General features: G+C 36.2%; 1 pseudogene; it reads left to right on the forward strand.

The window, feature by feature from the left end:
* The first annotated feature begins 1539 nt into the window (after window positions 1-1539).
* On the forward strand, window positions 1540-4678 carry LOC122670522 (annotated as a pseudogene).
* The last annotated feature ends 991 nt before the right edge of the window (window positions 4679-5669 follow it).

Raw genomic sequence — 5669 nt, forward strand, 5'->3', positions numbered from 1 at the left:
GTATCAAAACACATATTAAACACGTATCATATCATTGTCGTACGCGTTTTACTGTGTCGGATTTTTTAATACAAACTATTGCCGTGTTGATCAATTACTTACCGTACATATCTGTTCCCGTATTATTACCCTACCGTACCCCAACTTACTAACTATGGATAGGACTCGACAGCACGTTCATGTGGAGTTCCCATTCGTATGGGACTATATGAGGCGACTTCTATGGATGAGCTTCCATAGATAAGTGTGTGGATTTTTTTATTTTTTTTGGTAAATGATAAGTGTGTGGATAAGAGATGGCTCCTGGATTGTTGTTGATAAGATTTAAAATACGGCTGATAAAACCTTACCTAGAAAGAAAGTGCGGGTTAATTATCACCACCCAAAAAAAAAGAAAAAACGAAAAAAAAAAAGGGAAAGAAAGAAAGAAAGAGACTTAATTCGATGAATATAAGATAATGAACCTTATTGGCATTTTATTTTGTCATAATTATATATTTTGTTGTGACGTGACTGATTTATTTGTGTTTGAATAGGACCATATGATAAAGAACCTGACACCCATCTCATTAGTTAAATTTTGATCTCAAACAATAAACATGGGAATTGATTACATATGAGTTTAAAGTTTCATTAGACAACAAAAATGTCATCTAATTGTAATAATATAATCTAATGATACCTTTTAATTATGTAACTTTGGTTTGATGCTCGGGGATGACCTAGATTCCGCTGATGCTAGTTTTCTCTCTGTTTGTATTAGTTTGTTTTGCTTGTCTGTGATTTGATACCTTATTGATTACTATGTCGTGGGTAAGGGTTTGAATTGACAGTTTTTGTTTCTTGTCTCTGACTTCGCCGGTCAATATTTTGTATTTTTTATTTTTTTATTAATATACATAACCTTTTAGTAAAAAAACACAAAAAATGTACCTTGAATTGTAATTGAAGGCAATTTCTCTACTTGTTTTATTCTAAAAATTGAAAGATGAAATAGGCAGAGTCGTTCATGAAGGTCCCTTCAATTTTCTCAAGTGGGTGACTGATCCTCGTAAACAGCCAAAATCACCTTTATCTTCCATGTGCATTACGAGTGTCTGGAAGCACCCAAATAATGTATTATTCAGATTATCGTGGGGGTGGGGGGACCAAATCTCTTATTTTCCACAAGCTGAATGACGAAAATATGCATTACATCAGCTGGCTCTCCTCCAGCTGTGGGGAGCTGGAGGAACTAACCCAATCAAAACAGAGGTGTTTGGATCATTTCACAGGTGGCCGATCCTATAAAATGACCAAACCCCCCATGTTATGGCTGGATTGGATCCTCCAGCTCCCGCCACGGCAGGAGGAAAAGTCTTTGTAGACAAGCTAATGATCCTTCTTTCTCCTACTGTATATAGACCTTGAAGGTGTGGTTATTGCCAGTAGCCATATAGGGTCGAGAGAAAGTGAACTAATTGGTTTGAGAACCCCAACAATACCCATCATATCCATGGCCATTATTAACTACTATACCTTTCTTTTCCTTCTCTTCCTTCTCCTTCCAACTGTTCTTCACTTGTTTCTCTTTTGTTGTTCAAAAGATAAGGTCGTCGAGGCCTATAGATTTGAAGAAATTAATGCTAATTTTCAATTCCACACTCATGTTGTTTCGCTCAGCTCCTTGATGCCAGCTGCAGTTTGTTCTACTCCAGCCCAATCAGGTAATGATTTCTATTAACTTTATGTATGTATGCATTTGTATTGGTAGAATTTTACCACTCTTTGCGGGATTGGTTTGAGGTATTGGCATCGGATTGATCGATTCGGTCGATACTAAACGGTTTTGAAGGTGATCGATATCGATACTTGGCTGATACCATATCGGTGAAATGGTACAGAGTTACAGACATGGGGTAAAATAACCAAAAAATCTATTCGTGAAGAAAAGTCAAAGGTAAACTTATCCAATAAGGCTGATCTGTGTCGATATCCTATCGGTTTTGTATCAGTTTTGAAGGTGACCGATACCCGATCTGATACAACCATGGAAGAGGGATAGAGTCAGATTTATTGAGCATGTTTTATTACAAATATGTGTTTTTGTTTTAAAAAAATCCATTTTAAATTTGTTTCTCCAATGACCACGAATTGTGTTTTTCGTTTAATCGGATTCATTTTAAAAACAAAAAAGTACGAAACTAGACCAGAGTCACCAGAAGTCACATACATTTTTATTTTTTTTTTTGATGAAAACAAATAAATAAACATACTATTAAACAGCAAAGGGTACAAATGTTAGAGTACAAAAATTCTTAGCCAGACTTTTGGCTATAGCCATACAAAAACTATCAGTGGTAAACCTAAACTGTACATTTTGAGTTCTATCCAATATAGAAAGAAAACTGTGAAACAAGGTCCAAGGCCATAGGCATTTGGTAGGAGATGGAAGGGATTGGGTGAATCGTTCATTATCACACAAAACTTCTTTAATCTCCAACCCAATATAGGCAGCATGGTCCATCCCTGAAGGAGAGAAAAACAGTAATTAGCCAAGTCAGCAGTAAGTTGTATTTTTCCTGCATCAAAAAACCTAAAGGTGCCATGCACCAAAATGATATAGGACCAACCGGTCTCAATTAGTCCAGAATCGCAGAATCTTGCACAAATTAAGATAGGGAAATCATAATATGGTAAAGCAAAAGTGGCAGATTGAATAGATATTTCTATATCATGTGTTGCAGCACCCTATGAGGTAATAGGGACAAGTGATAACTGTTGATCCACAATCCATTTTGAAACAACCTTTAGAATCCATAAAGGGTTAGGTTTTTCAGAACCCAGTACTACTTTGTTCCTACTCATCCAAATGTAATAACAAGTAATTATAAAAACACTAAAAAACCAAATTAACAAAGTTTTGTTTGACCGAAAATGAAGATAAAAGAACCGACAGACGATATTGAAGTCCTCAAACTCCAAAGAATCAGGCCGTAGTCCCAATGGTCCCGCCGCCCAGACATGTTTGACCCAATCACAAGAAAGGAAAAGGTATCATAGAGATTCAACATGTACACCATTTCCACAAAGAGCACAGATAGAGTCAAACTGGATCCATTGTGATAGAATATCCTTGAGAGGTAGAGTCACATACATATTTTGTTTCAAATTTATTAACACACACACACACACAATCACCTGAACTGTTATTTTATTTATTCTTTTGATGTTGCCATACTTACTCTTAACTGTTCGACAGAAAATTCCTTTGTTATGCATTTGATTGCCAGGAAATTATTTTCCTTGGAAAGAGGACGTCTCTCTCTCCATCTCTTTCTCTCTCAAAAGACAAATAATTAGTACATTAATTTTCAAGTGCTACTACTACTATGCTTTCAGGTTTCAAAAACTTAAGCAGGCTACTGCAAGTAGCTCACAAGTATGGGCCTTGCTCACCACTACTGAAGAAAGGGAATACAAAAATTCCTAGTCTTCGCCAGATGCTCATCGACGACCAAGCCCGAGTCAAGTCCATCCATTCCAAAATCTCCAACAAAGACCAAGGAGTAGCAGATTCTACGGTAAAACTTCCTGCCAACTCTGGCCATTCACTAGGGACTGGAAACTTCGTCGTGACGATGGGATTTGGAACACCGGAGCAAGATTTCACAATAATTTTCGATACCGGTAGTGATCTCACTTGGATCCAATGCCAACCATGCGTCGTCCAATGTTATTCTCAGAAAGATGCCATCTTCAACCCTTCTGCTTCCTCTACCTATTCCAATATCTCATGTGGCTCTGACGCTTGCAACCAACTGCAATCAGCCACTGGCAACTCCCGACCCTGCACCACCACATGTATTTACGAGATTGTATACGGTGATGGTTCATACTCTGTAGGTTACTATGGTCAAGACAAACTAACACTATCTAGTTCTGATGTCTTCCCCAATTTCGCATTTGGATGTGGTCAGAACAACAAAGGCCTATTTGGTACTGCAGATGGACTACTAGGCCTCGGCCGCCTCAATCAGATCTCTATGGTGTCACAGGCTCCTCAAAATTATGGAAAGCTTTTCTCCTATTGTACGTCTTCCATCTACAAGCAGCTCCACTGGTTTTCTTGCATTCGGTAGCGATGCGGGTTCCTCCTCTTCTTCTAATGCTCAATACACTCCACTGCTAACAGATTCGAAGTACCCCTCGTTCTATTCCCTAAGTCTGACGGGTATAAGTGTTGGAGGGCAGGATTTATCTATCCCAGAATCAGTTTTTACAACTTCAGGAACCATTATAGATTCTGGAACTGTTATCACTCGGTTGGCACCAGCAGCCTATTCAGCTCTTCGGTCAGCATTTCGTCAAGCAATGTCCAAGTATCCTACTGCACCAGCTTTTGCAATATTTGACACGTGTTATAACTTGGATGGAAACAATAATGTAACAGTACCAAACATAGTGTTGCATTTTGGCGGAGGTGCTGACTTGAATGTTCATCCGTCTGGGATTCTAATTCAAGCAAGCTCAACTCAATATTGCTTGGCTTTTGCTGGAAACAGTGCTGATACCGATTTGGGGATCCTTGGAAATCTACAGCAACAAACATTTGAGGTGGTTTATAAAGTGGCAGAAGAAAAGCTGGGATTTGGCTCTGGAGCTTGTACTTAATGTTAATGAGAGAACCAGCCCTTCATAATATTATAGATAGATAAATAATATTGCTCGAAATCCGAGTGATTGATTAATTAGTAATAGAAATAAAATAAATTTAATAAAAAAAAGGAAGAAAGAAAGGAAGTACAATTGGAAGGAGAAATTCACCGAAGCTATTTCCAATCAAGATACGAAGAAAACAAGGAATTACGCTTGATAGGATTTGGCTCTTAAGATCCGTATGTTGTTATTTCCCCCAAAAAACAAAAAATTCCGTATGTTGTAACTTTTATTATTAATTTAATATATTTGCAATTAAAATAATCAAGGGAGTACACTTGGAAGGAGAAGTTGTATTCTATCATTGAACTTAAGTTGAGCCACGTGATAGGAGATTACGTTTTTTTTTGGTAGAAAGATGCAAACTTTATTATTCGACCTTATTAAGTCCAAGTCCTCTCTCTCTCTCTCTCTCTCTCTCTCTCTCTAAATATATATATACTAGTAAAGGTTCATGTGCAAATGCACGTGTAATCATACATGGATTCTAAATAGATATATTAGTGAGTCTAACTTATAGAATCATGATATACTTTTCTTTACACTACCGTTGATTTTTAAATGAAAATATAGTTGTGTTGTTGATGTAGTGGTTATTGTATCATATTTTATTTTGTAGTAATTTGTATAATGCCATGTTTTATTATAGTTTAGTTAATTAAGACCCATATTTAAATTCTAGATGTTGTTTTTTTTTAAAAAAATGCTTAAAACGAAATAGAAAAATAATAAAACTCTTGATCTTTTGTTTTCTATTGTTAGCTTTATTTTGAAGTTAAAATCATTCCCTAAAAAAAGAAATTGAAGTAAAATTTAAGACTAATAAATTTAAAACGCTACTATCGTTAATATTTACATTATTCATTATCATCAATCCTTAAATAACTTCTAAATATACTCTTTGTAGCTATGCCTTTTAGTTTTTCAAATCTATTTCTTCTCAGTTTTTATCTTCTTCTTTTTTGTTTATC

Source organism: Telopea speciosissima, chromosome 8 (assembly GCF_018873765.1).
Source record: "Telopea speciosissima isolate NSW1024214 ecotype Mountain lineage chromosome 8, Tspe_v1, whole genome shotgun sequence".
In the NCBI taxonomy this organism is placed as follows: domain Eukaryota; kingdom Viridiplantae; phylum Streptophyta; class Magnoliopsida; order Proteales; family Proteaceae; genus Telopea; species Telopea speciosissima.